At 36.3% G+C, this 19,034-nt stretch overlaps 1 protein-coding gene across 12 annotated transcripts in view; it reads right to left on the bottom strand.

Moving 5' to 3' along the window:
- The window catches only part of FBXL2 (F-box and leucine rich repeat protein 2), a 126,643-nt gene that overhangs the window by 86,037 nt on the left and 21,572 nt on the right, over window positions 1–19,034 (bottom strand). The gene's annotated exons all lie outside the window — the stretch shown is intronic.

Genomic DNA, 19,034 nt, shown 5'->3' with positions numbered 1-19,034 from the left:
CCCAAAACTACACAGGTAAGAAATGGCTGTGAAATAAGTATGGGCTAAGTATCCCTAATCCAAAAATCTGAAATCTAAAATGCTCCAATGATTTCCTTTGAGTTTCATGTCTGTGCTCAAAAAAGTTTCAGATTTTGGAGCATTTCAGATTTCTGATTTTTGGATTAGGGATTTTCAATATGTACAGTCCCCAGTAAGGGCATATTCCCTAACATCCACTTCAGATGTAGTCATGGAAAATAATGAGCAAGTAAGACCTTTCTGAGGCTGGAGTTAAAAGTCACCAAGACCAATGGTAAGGGAGCCCCCTCCAGTAAACAAAATAGGGAATGGAATGGAATAGAATAGAAACATACCCCTACTGCTAGGATAAGGCGGGCTTCATAATATCTGTTTAGCAGAATCTCATCATTGCTACAAAACAATGATGTGTGTCTTCCATTCTTCCTTTTTACAAGTTTTATTGTTTATTGTTGTTATCCTGTCCCTGCTCCTGAATATGGGGTGAGAGACAGTAGTTGAGGGAGAGTAACAAAACCATTAAGTACCACATCCAGATCTGATGGAGAGGAATGCATATCACCCACAGACCCTGAGCTATGAATTGGATGCAGTGAATGAATGGGATTTGGGTTTTCTCTCTTGAGGTTGAGGTGTAAGTGCATTCTCTGTGAAAAGAATAATCACCAACACGGTGCGAGAGGCGGGGAAGGGGAACTGGTACAAAGGGGCACTGGGGAACTTTGGGGGGTGATGAAAAATTCATATATTAGGCTGAGCATGGTGGCTCAAGCCTATAATCCCATAGCTTTGGGAAGCTGAACCAGGAGAATTGCTTAAGGCTAGGAGTTCAAGACCGGCCTGGGCAACATAGTGAGACCTGCTGTACAAATTTTAAAAATTAGCCAGGCGTGATAGCATGCACCTGTAGTCATATCTACTTGGGAGTCTGGGGTGGGAGGATCGCTTGAACCCAGGAATTCAAGGTTGAAGTGAGTTGTGATCATGCCACTGTACTTCAGCCTGGACAACAGAGTGAGATCTTGTCTCAAAAAAAAGAAGAAGAAAAAAGAAAAACAGAGAAAATTCTATACACTGACTGTGGTGATAGTTATATGTTTGAAAATGTTTGCCCAACTCATAGAATTGATTACCTTAAAAGGCATATTTTATTGTCTGTAAATTATACTTCAATAAGTAATGCATTTGACTGTTGAAAAAAGCCTAAGTGATAAAGTATCCCCACAAACCTCAAAATACAGGTGGATGAGGGCCAAACCGCCAAGTGCCACAGGACCCACTATTATCAGTGTCTATGCAGGAGGGAGCCAAGGGGCCTCTGACCTCAGGAGAATCCCAAAACAGCTAATATACCCTAGAGAGCACAGGTAGCTAATGTGAGAACAGCAGCTGATGATACTGGGAGGAAATTTTGACTAATCAAATAGCATGTGAGTGGAGGGGTCCACACTAATTTCTAAAAGGGGCTGAAGCATTCTGAGCCATATGAACTCAAAAACAACTGCCAAAGCTACCTTTTAGGATGGGATCCCACACTTAGGAAACTGCTAAGGGTGGAATAAAAACATTACGCAGGAGGCTAGGCGTGGTGGCTCATGCCTGTAATCTCGGCACTTTGGGAGGCTGAGGTGGGTGGATCACTTGAGGTCCAAGAGTTTGAGACCAGCCTGGCCAACAAGGTGAAACCCCATCTCTACTAAAAACACAAAAATTACCCAGGCATAGTGGGGCACACCTTTATTCCAGCTACTCAGGAGGCTGAGGCAAGAGAATCACTTGAACCCAGGAAGTAGAGGTTGCAGTGAGCTGAGATCACGTCACTACACTCCAGCCTGGGCAATAGAGTAAGACCCTGTCTCAAAAAAAAAAAAAAAGTAAGCAAAACAGAGAACAAAGAAGTAGTAAAGTCCATGTAAAGGTCAAAGGCTGGGGATGAGAAGAAAGTCAGGAAATGAGAGCAACCTGCTGCTTTCTTAAACACTTAAACAACAATGGCGATGACTAAGAGGAAACTTTATGAAATTCCAAAGGCTTTCCTCACTTACATCTCCATTAAGAAAAACTAATTTCACAAATCCCATGCAAAGTTTTAAAAGAAAAAAAAAAGAGCAGAATAATATCCCTATGATTAAAACATACCAGAAAGATATGTCCACAAAACAGATTAAAACTGTAACCTACTATTTCAAAATAAGTTAAATTTAAGAAAATGATAAGCGACATGAAAGAACAGTGTAAATCAGAATTAGAAAAATTTAAGATGACATAACAGAACTCAAGAATAGAATTATAAATGAAAGAAAAATTTTCTGAAATAAAAACCACAGAAGAACACCAAAGTGAGTAAACAAAAAAGACAATGCCTTAGGGCAGCAGTCTCCAAAGTGTGTTCCAGTCCTGTAGACCCTCTTAGGGAGTCTGTAAGGCCAAAACTATCTTCACAGTTAATACTAAGATGTTACTTGCTTTTCCAACTTTGGAAAAAGCACATCTTTTTTTTTTTTTTAACTGACATTTGCATTGATAATACAAAAGAAATGGCAGGTAAAACTACCTTAGCACTAATCAAGAAAGTGACACCATATCATATTTAGAGTCTTCACTGCCATGGCGAAAGAAAGAAAGAGAGAGAGAGAGAAAGAGAAAGAGAGAAACAGAGAAAGAGAGAAAGGAAAGAAAGGAAAAGAAAGATAAGAGAAAAGAAAGAAAGGAAAGAAAAGAAAGAAAAAAAGGAAAGGAAAGGAGAAAGAAAAAGAAAAGAAAAGAAAGGAAAGAATGAAAGACAGGGAAGGGAGGGAGGACAAAAAAGCTGATTTCACTTTAAGCAGAAACAAAATAGTAATTCTAATGAATCTTGACTTTTGAGCACACATCTTTTTAATTTCTGTGTGACAAATTTAAAAGTCTCAAGAAGAACTTAAAATGTTTGTCTTAAGGAAAAGCAATTGTTTGCAGTGCAAGCTAAACTAGCCACTTTTTTCATGAAACACATTTTCACATGTAAGAACAACTGACATAAATTATGGTAATTCAGACAAGGGTACTTGGCAGACATTTTTTAAAAATTAATGAATTGAGTATGTCACTTCAAGGAAAATTATACCAATAATAAAATTCAAGTTCTAAGAAAAAGTTAGAATTTTGGAAAACTTGTATTGGCTTCCGAGTTGTTAGCTTCTCAATTCTTAAAGACTTTTCTGATGAGATCAATGGTGATATTAATGAATGTGATATTTTAATATTATAAAATGTATTAACAAGGGGAATATTTGCATAACTTAGTGAACCATATTATCCAAATGACTGATACATGTTTCAAAATCAACTTTAAATGGGAAAAAGATCCATTGAAAGTACCAAGAAAAGTAGAGTTCAATGTAACGGAATACAAAAAGTTCATTACCATGGTTTTAGATTCCACATTTTAACTATACCATAGAATATTCTCTAGCCATAATAGAGCCTGCCTGCCATTTGTGACAACATGGATGAACCTGTAGGACACTATGAAATAAGTCAGACATAGAAAAGACAAACACTCTATGATCTCACTTATATGTGGCATGTAAAAAAGCTGAACTCATAGAAGAGGAGAGTAGAACAGTGGTTGCTAGGGGCTGGGAAAGCAGGGGAAATGGGGAGATGTTGGTCAAAGGGTACAAACTTTCAGTTATAAGATTAGTTCTGAGGATCTAATGTACAGCATGAGTGGTGACAGATGTGTCATTTTGATTGTGGTAATCATTATAGAATATATACATATATTAAATCATCATGTTGTCATGTATACCTTGAATATATTCAATCTTTATTTATCAGTTAAATATTTCACAATAAGTAAAAAGCAAAAAAAATTAAAGAGGATATCAAGGATATATAAACAATATAAAAAGCATATAGAGACATAAAGGAATAAAGATTGGATCATCATCAGAGTTTTAAACAGCAAAGCTTTATGCCAGAAGAAAATGGAATAGCATAATTAAGATAATCAGGAAAAGAAAATATGAACCAAGTTAATATCCAGCAAAATTGACCTTCAAGTATAAAAGGCACAAACTATTATCAATGTATAAAAACTCAGAGAATATTGTTCCCATTAACACCTGAGATATCTTCTGGAGAACAAGCATCAAAATCACAAAACAAAATGACAACATGGAAATTGAATATGGACTCATAATGAGTACTGAATAAGTTAAATGAGGCTGGATGCAGTGGTTCATGTCTATAACCCCAGTAGTTCAGGAGGTAAGGCAGGAGGATGGCTTGAGGCCAGGAGTTTGAGACCAGCCTGGGCAACATAATAAGACCCTGCCACTACAAAAAAAAAAAACAATTATCTGAGCATGGTGGCATGTATCTGTAGTCCCAGATGCTTGGAAGGCTGAGTCAGGAGGATTGCTTGAGCCCAGGAGGTTGAGGTTGCAGTAAGCCATGATCACACCACTACATTCCAGCCTGGGTGACAGAGTGAGACCCTATTCTCTAAACAAACAAACAAATTTCTGGAAGAGTTTATGTAGAATCTGATGTTTGTTTTGTTTTTTAATGTTTGACAGAATTCACCATTGAAACCATCTGGTTTTGCATGTTTTTGGAAGGAAAGGTTATGCAACCACCAATTCAATTTCTTTAATATGTATAGAAATCTTTAGTTTACCAGGACTTGATGGAGTTTAAAATTTAAAAAAAAAAGAATTCTTTAGATTATCTATTTCTTTGCGAGTTTTGGTAGTTTGTGACTTTCAAGGAATTTGTTTATTTCATCTAACTTCTTAAATTTATTGGCATAAAGTTGTTTATAATATTGTCTTATCTTTTTTTTTTTTCTTGGAGACGGAGTCTCACTCTGACACCCAGGCTGAGTGCAGTGGCACAATCTTGGCTCACTGCAACCTCCACCTCCCGGTTCAAGCAGTTCTCCTGCCTCAGCCTCCCAAGTAGCTGGGACTACAGAGGCACAACACCATGCCAGCAAATTTTTTGCATTTCAGTAGAGACGGGGTTTCCTTGTGTTGCCCAGGCTGGTCTCAAACTCCTGAGCTCAGGCAATCCACCTGCCTCAGCCTCCCAAAGTGCTAGGATTACAGGCGTGAGCCACCACTCCTGGCCTATCATTTCAATAACTGCAGTGATATCTCCTCTCTTATTACTGAAATTGGTAAATGTTGTCTCTTTTTCCTCCTAGTCAGTCTGGCTATTAGGATAATAAATAATTTATGTTAAGTAAGTTAAATAAATAAAATAAATAAATAATAAGTTAAATAAGCGTTAAAGAGAGAGTATAATATATAGTAGCTAAAAGCTTTAACAATGTAGATTTAATACAACCATTAAGAAATGGGGGCTGGAAGCCAGATAGCCTTCCCAGAATCTCCGGATGGGCTGACTGGTGATAAGCTCTCCCTGCTAAAGCCACTCTGCCAAGATCAAAGTAAGTCCCTACTTCTTCAAATGCATAGACACCAATGCACAGCCACAAGAATCACAAAAATCAGGAAAACATAACATCATCAAAGGAACAAAATAAAGCACCAGTAACCAGCCCTAAACATGGAGATTTACAAACTGCCTGACAAATAATTAGAAATAGGCCAGGTGCAGTAACTCATGCATGTAATCCCAACACTTTGGGAGGCTGAGGCAGGAGGACTGCTTGGAGCCCAGGAGTTGGAGACCAGCCTGGGCAATATGATGAGACCCTGTCTCTACAAAAAAATTTAAAAATTAGCCAGGTGTGGTGGCACGCTCCTGTGGTCCCATCTACTTAGGAGGCTGGGGCAGGTGGATGGTTTGAGCTCAGGAAGTCGAGGCTGTAGTGAGCTATGATTGCACCATTGCACTCCAGTCTGGGTGACAAAGTGAGAGCCTGTCTCAAAATAAAAATAAAAAAAGAATAAAAAATAGTTGTCTATCTATATTGCATAGCTCACTGAGCTACATTAAGACAACTAAATGAAATCAGGAAAACAATACATAAACAAAATTAGTTCAACAAAGAGATAGAAACCATAAAAAGAACCAAACAGGCTGGATGCAGTAGCGCATGCCTGTAATCCCAGCACTTTGGGAGGCCAAGGCGAGGGATCATGGGGTCAGGAGATCGAGACCATCCTGGCTAACACGGTGAAACCCCGTCTCTACTAAAATACAAAAAATTAGCCGGGCATGGTGGCATGCGCCTGTAGTCCCAGCTACTCAGGAGGCTGAGGCCAGAGAATCGCTTGAACCTGGGAGGCGGAGGTTGCAGTGAGCCGAAATAGTGGCACTGCACTCCAGCCTGGGCGAACAGAGCAAGACTCCGTCTCAAAAAAAAAAGAGCCAAACAAATTCCGTAGCTAAGAACACAATGACTTAACTGAAAAATTCTATGGAGAGCTTCAGCAGCAGACTTGATCAAGCAGAATAAAGAATCAGTGAGCCCAAAGACAGGGCATTTAAAATTCATCACTCAGAGGAACAAAAAGGAAAAAAAATGAAAAAGAGTGAAGAAAGCCTATCAGAATTATGAGGCACCAACAAGTGAAGTAATATATACCCATTATAGGAGGGTGGATCCCAAAAGGAGCAGAGAAAAAGAAAGGTGGGGGCGAGTAGAAAGCTTATAAAACTAAATAACAGAAAACTTCCCAAGTCTGGGAATAGATATGAATATTCACACACAAGCAGCTCAAAAATCTCCAATCGGGTTCAATCCAAATAAGACTACACCAAAACACAGGATTGGCAGACTGTCAAAAATTAAAGAAAGAGAGGATTGTGAAAGCAGCATATCACATACAAGGAAACTTCAATACACTTATCAGCAAATTTCTTAGCAGAAACCTTACAATCTACAAGAGAATAGGATGACATAGTCAAAATATAGAATTTGGCTGGGTGTGGTGGCTCATGCCTGTAATTCCAACACTTTGGGAGGCCGAGGTGGGTGGATCACTTGAGGTCAGGAGTTCATGACCAGCCTAGCCATCATGGTGAAACCCTGTCTCTACTAAAAATACTGAAAAATTAGCCAGGAGTGGTGGTGTGCACCTGTAATCACAGCTACTCAAGAGGCTGCGGCAGGAGAATCACTTGAACCCAGGAGGCGGAGGTTACATTGAGCCAAGATTGCACCACTGCACTCCAGCCTGGGCAACAGAACTAGACTCCATCTCAAATGTTTTTTTAAATATATAATTTTTTTTAAAAAAACCTCCCTACTAAGAATACTTTACCCAGCAAAGCTGTCCTTCAGAAATGAAGGAGAGACAGACTTTTCCAGACAAATGAAAAAAAGCTTCAGGAGTTCATCACCATCAGACCTACCTTACAAAAAATAATTAAGGATAATTCTTAAAGATAAAAGAAAATATATGTTAATAAGATAAAAACATGAAAGTATAACTCACCGGTAAAAATACATAGTAAAATTTGGAATACTCTAACACTATAATTATGGCATATATAAGTCACATATGTTTAGTATGAAGATTAAAATATAAAACTATTAAGAAGCAGGGCATGGTGGCTCACGCCTGTAATCCTAGCACTTTGGGAGGCTGAGGTGGGCAGATTACCTGAGTTCAGGAGTTCGAGACCAGCCTTGGTAACAATGGTGAAACCCCATCTCTACTAAAATACAAAAAATTAGCCAGGCGTGGTGGCGTGCGCCTGTAGTCCCAGCTACTCAGGAGGCTGAGGCAGGAGAATTGCTTGAACCCAGGAGGCAGAGATTGCAGTGAGCTGAGATCGCACCACTGCACTCCAGCCTAGGCAACAGAGCGAGACTCCATCTCCAAAAAAATAAAATAAAATAAAATAAAACTATTAAAAATAAATATAGCTACAATAATTTTTAAGTGATACACAATGTTTAAAAATGTAAATTATGACATCAAAAACCTAAAATGTCAAGGGGAGGAAAGAAACAACGTAGAGTTTTTGTATGTGACTTTTTTTTTCCTTTTTGTAGAGAAAAGGTCTTGTTATGTTGGCATGCCTGGTGTCAAACTCCTGGCCTCAAGCGATCCTCCCCGCTTAGTCTCCCAAAGTGCTGGGATTACAGGCGTGAGCCACTATGCCTGGCCTGTATATGATTAAAGTCGTTAACAGCTTAAAATAGCGTGCTATAACTGTAAGATGTTTTATGTAAGCCTTGTGGTAGCTGCAAAGCAAAAGCTTATAGTATATACACAAAAGATAAAATGTAAGGAATGAAGGCATACCACTACAGAAAAATCATATAATCACAAAGGAAGATATCAAGTGCGTGAAAAAGAAGAATGAAGGATCTATGAAATAACTAGACGATAATTAACAAAGGGGCAGTACTAAGCCCTTACCTAGCAATAATTATCTTTAATGTAAATGCGTTAAATTCTCCAATCAGAAGACATAAAGTAGCTGAATGTATTTTTTTTAAAGACCCAACTATATGCTATCTGCAAGAGACCCACTTTATCTGCAAGAATACACATAGACTGAAAGAGATGGAAAAAGATACTCCATGCAAATGGAAATCAAAAAGAGAGACAGAGTAGCTATATACTTATATCAAATAAAATAGACTTTAAGTCAAAAACTGTAAAAAGAGACAAAGTGATTATATAATGACAAAGGGGATCAATTCATCAATAGAATATAACAATTGTAAATATATAGGCACTCAACATCAGAGCACCTAAATATATAAAAGCAAATATTAATAGATCTGAAGGGAGCCATAGACTGCAATATAGAAATGGCAGCTGGTAGAAGACTGCAATACAGAAATAGTAGATAGAGATAGTAGATATCCCACTTTCAGCAATGGCACATTATCTAGATAGAAAATCAATAAGGAAATATTGTACTTGAACTACACTTGAGATCAAGAGGACCTAACAGACATATTTTGAATATTCCACCCAACAGCAGCAGGATACACCTTCTTCTCAAGCACACACAGAACATTCTCCAGGATAGATCATATGTTAGGCCACCAAGTAAGTCTTGACTAATTTAAGCAGTTGGAAATCACATCAAATATGTTTTCTAATCACAATGGTATGAAACTAGAAACCAATAAAAAGAAGAATTTCTAAAATTAAACAACATGCTTCTGTACAACCAATGGGTCAAAGAAGAAATTAAGAGGAAAATATCAAAAATCTTGCAATAAATGAAAATGGACACACAACATACCAAAACTTTAAGGATGCAGCAAAAGCAGTTCTGAGAGGGAATTATAATATTATAATATAGCATTAAACACCAACATCAAAAAAGAAGAAAGATCTCAAAAAATGGGGGCTGAGAGAAATAGGAAGAAGAAAAATTATTGCCTGTTTTTAGTACTCATGTTGATGACAACTGTGTTAGTGTCATTCTGAGGCTGTTATGTGTGTAATGTAGAATAAAGCAAATGAGTACTTACAGGATATTCTAATTCTACAATCTCCTGTGCCAGAACTAGGACTATCAGTGTGGATGGAAGAAGATAGAGACATAAGATTGATGACATTAAGTGATACCTGTAGTCCTAAATTTGAATGAGCAATATAAGTATGAAATTATGAGTTTCTCATATGATATAAATTCAGTGTACTGAAAATGCCTAGAAATAATAACCAGTCCAATCATCATGAATATCTCTAGCAACCAGACTATAATCTTGAAATACCCTTTCCCATAGAAAGAAACCAATACTTCTAAAGAAATGGCTAATTCCAGGTCTGGGATAGGGACTATATGAGATGAGCCTGGTATATCCTATCTTAGATAGGAAGTAAACCAGAAAAAGCTACAAGAAGCCAGGTGCAGTGGCAGGTGCCTGTGGTTCCAGCTACTGAGGAGGCAATGGCAGGAATATTGCTTGAGCTGAGGAGTTCAAGGCAAGCATGGGTAACACAGTAAAACCCTGCCTCAACAAACAAACAAACAAAAATAACAACAAAAAACTAAAAACAAACAAACCCTACTAAGATCATGTAAATAGACTCAGGAGCCAAAGACAAGACAATGTGATTTTCAATAAAGGTAATTTCAATGGACTGAAAATTATCAAATATGTTTAAATTCATAAATTTATAACTTTTTAAAAAAATCTATGTGGTCACCTTCAGAGGATGAGAAACCAACTAGTTTTTATTTTTAAATAATTTCTGATTTACAGTAAAGTTGCAAAAGTATGACAAATAATTTTTACATATTCTTCACCCAAATTTGCCGAAGCTAAATTATACTGCATTTGCATTATCGTTTTCTCTACATATTTAATATATTATATATATATCTCTCATTTTCTCTGAAATGTTTGAGAGTAGGTTGTAGACATGATGCCCGTTTACCCTTAAATTCTCAAATATTTCCCCCAAACAAGAATATTCTTTTACAAATGCAGTATAATTATCAAAATAAGGAAATTAACAGTAATATATTACTATTATCTAATCTACAGATATTATTCAAAATCTGCCAACTGTCCCATTAATGGTCCTAATGCAAAAGAAAAAAAAAATCTGACCCAGGATCCAATTCAGGATCATATACTGCATTTGGCTGTCATGGCTTCTCTTCAGTACCCATTAATCTGGAACACTTCCTCAGCCTTTATCTGTCATAACTTCAATATTTTTAAAAGCAAATAGGCCAATTACTTTGTAGAATGTCCTCGTGTGTATATCTGATACTTCCTCATGATTAGATTTGGGTTATAAATTTTTGTCAGGAATGCCACAGATATGATATTGTGCTCTACGTCGCATGAGCAGGCATATGATGTCTATCTGTATTGTTACCAGTGATGCCAACTTTGATCATTTGCTTAAGTGGTGTCTGCCAGACTGCCCTATTATAGTTAGCATTTTTCCTTTTGTAATTAACATTTATCTAGTGGAAAGACTATTTGAAACTATGTAAATATTTTGTTTCTCATCATACCTTTATATATCTCATTATTTCTAAAACTGGCAAATAAAAGGATAGAATCAAGCATTTTCCCCACCTTTCCTATATAAAATATAACACTAGGCACTCAAATAGTACTGAAGTGCCTCTTTATAAAAGTATTCCACTAAGTGGGAAGAAAAAGAATTAGAGTATCACCACTTTGCAGCCCCAATAAATTAATGATGTAGACAATAAGCATCGACACTAGCATCTGAAAAAAGATAAAACCAAACATTGTATGACTCCTGATGAACAAATACAGCACCACAGAAAGTCCTACCAAAGGGGTAGAATCAATCTGATAAAGTCTCTGGATCCAACTGTCAATCTTCCAAGAAATATAAAGGATGGAAGAAACTTGAAATTGCACTGTGAGGACACAATAAGCATCCAGACTGTGGGAACTTCTACAGGCCAAATAACCCAAGTTCTTCAAAAGACAAATGTATGGAAGAGAAAGATATGGAGTGAGGACCTGCAGATTAACTGAGACTTCAAAGATTTACAATTTTTTTTAGATGGGCAAGACTAGCTGTAATGTCTAAGGATGCACATATAGGTGATAAATCTACAAAGAAATGAAACATAGTGATAGCTATAAGTCAAGATAGTGGTTCCTTCAGAAGAGGAAAAAAGCAGTTGTGATTTGGACACAGAGGTGCTTCTTTGGTGACTGGCAAAGTTTATTGACTTAGGTGGTGTCTACAAGGATATTTGTTTCATATATTTGTTTTGTGTAGTTCTCTGACTATATATTGTATTTTATGATAAAGCTTTTTAAAAAAAACACGTATGGGTCAAAGAAGCAAAAGTGGTACGTGATAAATATTTGAAACTGAATAAGAAAAACACTACAGTTCAAAATTTGTAGAATGCAACAAAAGAAGAGCTTTGAGTTAATTGTCTAAGGCTCAAAAAATAAGCAATTAAATGCCCAACTTATGAAGGCAGCTAAAGAAAACAGAATAAAACGCAAAGAAAAAATTTTTACAGAGACATGAATGGAAACTATTAAAATAGAAACGAAGAAACAATAGAAAAGAATAAAGCCAAAAGCTAGTTTTTGAAGACTAATGAAATAGGTAAACTTCTAGTGAGATTAATCAAGGAGGGAACACTTGAGCATAAACTAACGATATTAAGGAAGAAAGTAACATTACAACAGATACAGCAGAGTTTACAAAGAAAATAAAAAGACAGCTACCAAGAGTTTTACCAATGTAAAACTCAAAGTGGACACACTCCTAGAAAAATAAAATTAGTAAAAGTGACTCAAGAAAAAACAGAAAAAAAGCTTGAAAAATACTATTCATTTCTAACAAATTAAAGTAATAATTAATTTCCCAAAAAGAAAATTCTAGCCTCACATAATTTAATAGTTCTAACAGACTTTCAAGGAACAATTAAACCAAGACAAATAGATGCTTTCGGAGGACAGAAAAACACGTGAATACTGCTCAACTCAATTCTTTGAGGCTTATATTAATTCAAAAAAATCAGATAAAGATAGTATGAGAAATAAATTTGTGGGCCCTGGTCACTCAAAAATACAGATGCCTTACCAAATATGTAGTATTGACACACAGAAAATACTAAATACTAGAAATAGACTCATAAATATATGACAGAGGTGATAAGGCATTTCTATGTAGAAACGAAAGGATCATTCAACAAACGAACCTGGAAAAATTGATAATCCATATGCAAAAGAAAACAAAAATGTATTCTTATCTTATATATAAACATATGTACCACAGTGATTAAAAACTGAAATATCAAAAACAAAATTTTTAAGCTTTCAGAAGAAAATACATGTGACTATCTCTTTGTCTTCAGGGTAAGGAGGAAGTTCCTTAAGAAAGCACAAAAAACGCTAAGCATAAAAGAAAAGATTGATACATTTGACTTCACAAAAGGTATTCATTAAAAAATGCCTTAGAATGTGAAAAAAACAAGTTAGAAGATGGGATAAAGTATTTGTCAGCTAAACATTAATATCAGTACAAAGATTATACTGAGAATATAAAGAACTACAGATCAATAAGCCGATAACCAAATAGGCCAAAAACAAAAATACGTGTTTCACTGAAGAGGAAACACGTGTGACTAATAAACATATGAACAGATGCTCAACACTACTAGAATCCAGGGAAATTCAAAACAAAAGCACAATAAGGTGCCATTCTACACTTCTTTGGCAAAAATTAAGATATGTGACAACACTAAGTGTTGGAAAGAGATTCAGTTTGGCACTGAATCTCTTATCCACTCTTTGTATGAACATAAACTGGTAAGACCTCTTTGGAAAAATGATTTAATATTTCTTTATAAAGTTAAATATCTGTATAGCCTATAACCCTCAGAAATTCTACTTTCAGAGAAAATTGTGTACTTGTGCACCAGGAGACATCTACGAGGATGTCCAAAGCAGCACTGCTCTTACTGATAAAACACTGGAAACAACCAAAATACTCAGTAAAGGGGGAAAAAATAAAATTTTAGTACATTCACACAGTAGAATATTATACAGCAGTAAAAATGAATGAGCAACAGCCAATCAGAGCAACAAGAATCACCTTTCATAACATAATTTTGAGTGAAAAACATTTCTAAGAATATACCATATACTTTTTTTACGAAGTTAATAAACAAGCAAAAGTAAACATATTGTTTAGTCAAAATATATTTAAGATAAAAAGTTTTAAGAAGCAAGAAATCATAAATACAAAGTTGTTGATAATATTACCTTTATGGTGGGGAATGAGGAGGGGCAGCATTTATGTACATTCCTTATACCACAAAATGAATAAAAGAGGGCAATGCATGGATCAATGGTAAAATGTATCATTAACCAAGAATTATGAGTAATCCAATTCTGCATAACTGAAGTTTTTAAAATGCTGCAGTAATCATCCTGTATATATGCCTCAGTGTGCTTTTGCAAATATATGTTAGTAAATTTCTAGAAATGGAATTTGTGAATACATACATTTAGCATTTTAAAAATTTTTTCCAGTGGCCCTACAGAATGGCTGCTACAGTTTATATTCCCACCTAAAGTATCTCGTATCTCCTTGCCAAAACCTAATATTATCAAACTTTTGGGTAATATCTTATTGTTATTTTGATTTGTATTTAAATATGGGCCTTGTTGAGCATCTGTTTATACATTTATTAGCCATTTGTATTTCTTCTTTTGTTAGTGGCCTCTTCAAACTGTATTTCTAATAAAATCAATCTACCTTTATCTTAATAATTTTGATTTTCTTTGCATATTGAAGAATAATGCCCTTGCTTATAATGTATATCTAATTATTTCATCCACCACTGTACTATTTATCTTTAGTATGGTATAATTTTACCATACTTCACAATTCATACAGTCAAATTCACCAATCTTTTCTGTTACTGAATTCACAGTTTTTAAATGAATAGATCTCTAATATAATTTGCTAGGGATAAGGCTCTGAGGCAAAATGTATCTAGTTTCTATCCTTCCTATCAGAAAAGCTCTATTGGTGTTTCATGGCATCTCAATCTAGATATAAAATCCAAAGTCATCCTCAGAGTTTTCATATACAAGCATAACCCCAACCTAGACTAAAGAAAATTTGCTTCTGCCAATTTGGACCTTAGTGCCAACCTTAAAACAGTACATAACAGTTTAGGGAGGTAATGAAAATGAGGGCTTTTAAGCTTCTGCATTTGATTTCAACATACACATTTATTCAGTCCCACACTGCCACACACAAGTCAAAAAACAACCACGAGAGCGAGCAAACCAACCTAAAAAAACTCTTCGGCAAAGAGGGAAAATCTGCATAGATGCTTAAATTTGAAATTGCAGCATGTACCCCCAAAAGAGCATCTTACCTGTTAGGATGCCCTGGTATATAAGGCAGCAGGCACCACAGACAGCAGGAAATAGAGGCAGCAGTCCTTAAAAAAGCCCATGGAGTGCTGAAACCAACCAGCAGGCAACAAGACCTACTCAATGAGACCCATAGCAGGAATGAGCCCTTTACTGCACTGCTTGCCAAGGACCTATGATAAGCACTGGGCTATATCTTAATGATTCCAACAAAAACCATAATGATTTTCACTCATGGGATTGGCTTACAAATTTAAGAAAAGGAAAATTTGAAAATGATGTGCTAGTCATTTTATAATTTTCCCAAGCAAATTCAACTACTAAAACTGTCGTATTATATGAAATTATGTCTTTGATTTCATATTGCCCAGAATTATTAGGCTCAAATCCCTCATTTGGGGCAATGAAATCTTCCTTTATCAAGCCAATAAATTTTATCATGTATCCACACAAATTTAAAAAGGAAAGAAAATTACATCAATAATAGTAATTTAATGTTTTAAATGTGTCTAGTAATTTTCTTTCATTATTATTTATGACTAACTAGAGCTTTGTCTCCTCAGGATGTTTTAAGCTGTTTACTGCAGGTATCACTTGCTGTCTCCTATGAGGGGTTCCACATGTGCTTTTACTTCATCACTAACATCTGAAAGCAACCATAATAGAAATTAAAACTTAAAGTCAAATTACTATTATAATTTATAATCTGAGTTTTAGGTCAATATTCAATTCACAGAAGACATTTTTTTTTCTCAAAAAGGGAAGAGTTCCCTCCGAGAGACTATCTTTTTTTATAATGCAAGGTAATTGCAGTTGTAAATCAGGTGTCACAACACCACACATTTGCTTAAGCAATAGTAATTGTCAGTTTCATATAAGATAGTAGTATGCAATTTCTATTGAGATTGAATTCGTCCAGTTTAATGAAATGAAGCATTGGGCCTTCACAGAGTTACTTAATAATCAGGTACTTTACTGAGATATTGTTAGCAGTAGCATATATTAAGATCCATATTAAGAGCTGGATTCATCAGTTGTTTGCATTAAAGCTGACTGCATTGTCAAATAGCATTTATTAAATATTCGGGCATCCAAAAATTGATATTAATATACAATAAGAGCGAACATTTATTTAATACTTACATGCCAGGTACTCTAAGAACAACAACCCCATAAGGTAAGAACTATTACTATTCCCATTTTACAGATGGGCAAATTAAGGCCCAGAGAGTTAAGTAACTAAGGTCACACAACTAATAAATAAGAAGAGTTGAAATCTGAACCCAGAAAGTCTGATTCCAACAGTAATATGGACAATAACAATGTGAAAAAATATATGCAAGGATAATCCAACTCACTAATAGATAATGGTTGCAACAAATTAAGTACTTCCACTGTTATAAAAATTATGTGACTGACTCCCCAGGAATAATAATACTAAAAGCTGTTTGTTGGGCTATGTGAGAGCAAAGGGTAGGGAAAAAACTTCAGTAGCCTTAATTTATGAGCAAGAGCTGGATTTTAAAAAGCAAAACTGTAAAAACTTGTTCAGTAACAAACTAAAAATGGGTAGTAGAGAAGGAATCTGTAAATAATATATATTCTTAAAACTATCAATAAAATCAGATGAAAAGAAAACATAGATTTTTCTGAGTGGATTCAAAGTGATAACAGAGAGATGAAAAGCAGCATATTATTCCAGATTATGGTTGTTAATGGTTCCAAAGGGGAAGCTGAAGCTTCGGTTGATGTGATCAGTATTGGAAGCTAGTTGAGAATTAAAGATGGCAGTAACAGAAGCAGTCAAAAATGGCAGAAGAGAAAATGATCTGGACTGAAAGCAAATAAGTCTGTCTCAAAGTCAAAGAATTCACATGTATTGAGGAAGTAAGACTGAAGGTGAAGAGGAATTCAACAAGATTAGGAACAACAGACTACACTGTCCCAAAGAAGTCTACAATATGAAATAAAAATATAAGCCAAGGGTAGACAATGAAGACATAATTTAACTGAGCAGAAAATAATAAAGATTTAAGCTTCATGAGGTGGGGGCTTTGTTACACCCAATGTTGTGGAATTAACTAATGATGAAGATGGATGCTTAGGAAATCTGGTTCAAACCCTTCTTCAACATTTTTCTTAGAAAGGGTAGCTAGGAAAGGCCGGGCGCAGTGGCTTACACCTGTAATCCCAGCACTTTGGGAGGCCAAGGCGGGCAGATCACAAGGTCAGGAGATCGAGACCACGGTGAAACCCTGTCTATACTAAAAATACAAAAAAAAAAAAATTAGCTGGGCGTTGTGGCGGGCACCTGTAGTCCCAGCTACACAGGAGGCTGAGACAGGAGAATGGCGTGAACCCGGGAGGTGGAGCTTGCAGTGAGCCAAGATTGCGCCATTGCACTCCAGCCTGGGCAACAGAGCGAGACTCCGTCTCAAAAAAAAAAAAAAAAGCATCTCTAGGAAAAGGGGGAAAGCTACACAGAGAATGGAAAGTCTGAAAGTAAAATGACAGAAATGATTTAAAGGCCAGCAAAAAATTCTTAAATTAAAATACATGGTTGGCTAGAGTTAATTTTGAGACTCACAAGTTGGAGAAGATCTGTAGTGGCAATATTTTAAATTCCCCTTACAGACTCTGAAATAAGAATACAAGTGGGAACATAAGTCTATGAAGAGACATTAACATTTGCTCACAAATGGCAATTCTTTCTGAAAAGTGATCTATGTATGAGCTTTATGGCATGATTCAAAAGCTATAAGTAGTGATGACAACCTCCAGAATTCCTAACAGCTGAGTCCATCATGGTTCTTTAAAAGAACTGAAGTTTCCAAGACTGCAGTTTAGAAATCACACTACCATAGAAAGTGATATAATTCCTTTTTATTTTTTTGGTATCAACAGACAGAAACTGTTCTATGGCTCAGTGGAGTATAAAAGCAAACTCTACCAGAAGGAAAAAACCATTCAGTTAGTAGCCTTGAGTCACAGCAGAAGTATGCATGAGAAGGGTGGAGTTTAATCACACCCTAGTGTTTAGTGACCAACATGGGCCTGCCTGAAGCTGCTTATGATTCCCCAGGGTAAGAATACCATATTTAGATTACAGCTTGATGCCCATTCTAGAGAAATGTTCGGACCCAGACTGCAAGCACTGCATAATCCTAGGGGGCACCATCTACACTGTAGTCAATGTGGATGGCATCTGTGCAGTAGTATAGTGACAATCTGCCCACCGGGACACAGCGGTATTGCTTCTAACAACTTACTGTGCTTGAGCAAAGCCTTTTGGGTTTATATGGCAAACATACATTTCTTTCTTGTCACCACTTTCTTACCTTAAACTTGTCAAAAATGCCAAAGAACATTCTCTCTTATCCAAATATTTGTCTTATTGGAAAATATAATTGATATTTTTCATACAATCCTGTCTCAGTTTTTTTAATCAACTGAGAAGGAGCTCATGACAACAGTGTCAAACAACACCTGATGACTAATGAAACACCCTCTGAAGTCCCTGAAATGTGATCACTACCACAAAGAAGCTAAGTCCTTACCCCATTTCTAACTGAAGGAAAAATGTCTTAATAACCTGATGACAGCAAATGTGAGTAATCTGTGGCATCTACAAAGTGGTTCTATGGTGAACTTGGGAAGAGATGAAAATAATTATTCCCAATATTTAAACAAAACTCATAGTCATTCCCCAAATGTTAAAGTGAGATTTAGTACAGCCAGGGAATGGAGTCATCTGGTCAATCTCTTATTGTATGTCAGCATTTCCCCCAAATTTTCTGTGGAATATTAAAAGGATTCCGGCCGGGCGCAGTGGCTCACGCCTGTAATCCCAACAGTTTGGGAGGCCGAGGCGGGCGGATTACCTGAGATCAGGAGTTCAAGATCAGCCTGGGCAACACAGTAAAACCCCATCTCTACTAAAAATACAAAAATCAGCTGGGCGTGGTGACACATGCCTGTAATCCCAGCTACTCAGGAGGCTGAGGCAGGAGAATCGCTTGAACCTGGGAGGCGGAAGATGCGGTGAGCCGAGATCATGCCATTGCACTCCAGCCTGGGCAACAAGAGTAAATCTCCATCTCACCAAAATAAATAAATAAATAAAAAATAAAATTAAAAAAATAAAAGGATTCCATTGTCAGTAAGTTTGAAATGGCACAATTACCCAACTTGTATCATCGCCATGCACATTAGCCTATTAAGGCCCTGT

This window comes from Pan troglodytes, chromosome 2 (genome assembly GCF_028858775.2).
Source record: "Pan troglodytes isolate AG18354 chromosome 2, NHGRI_mPanTro3-v2.0_pri, whole genome shotgun sequence".
In the NCBI taxonomy this organism is placed as follows: Eukaryota; Metazoa; Chordata; class Mammalia; order Primates; family Hominidae; genus Pan; species Pan troglodytes.
Note: the sequence above shows the minus strand (reverse complement) of the source record. Positions and strands in the feature narration are given on the sequence as shown.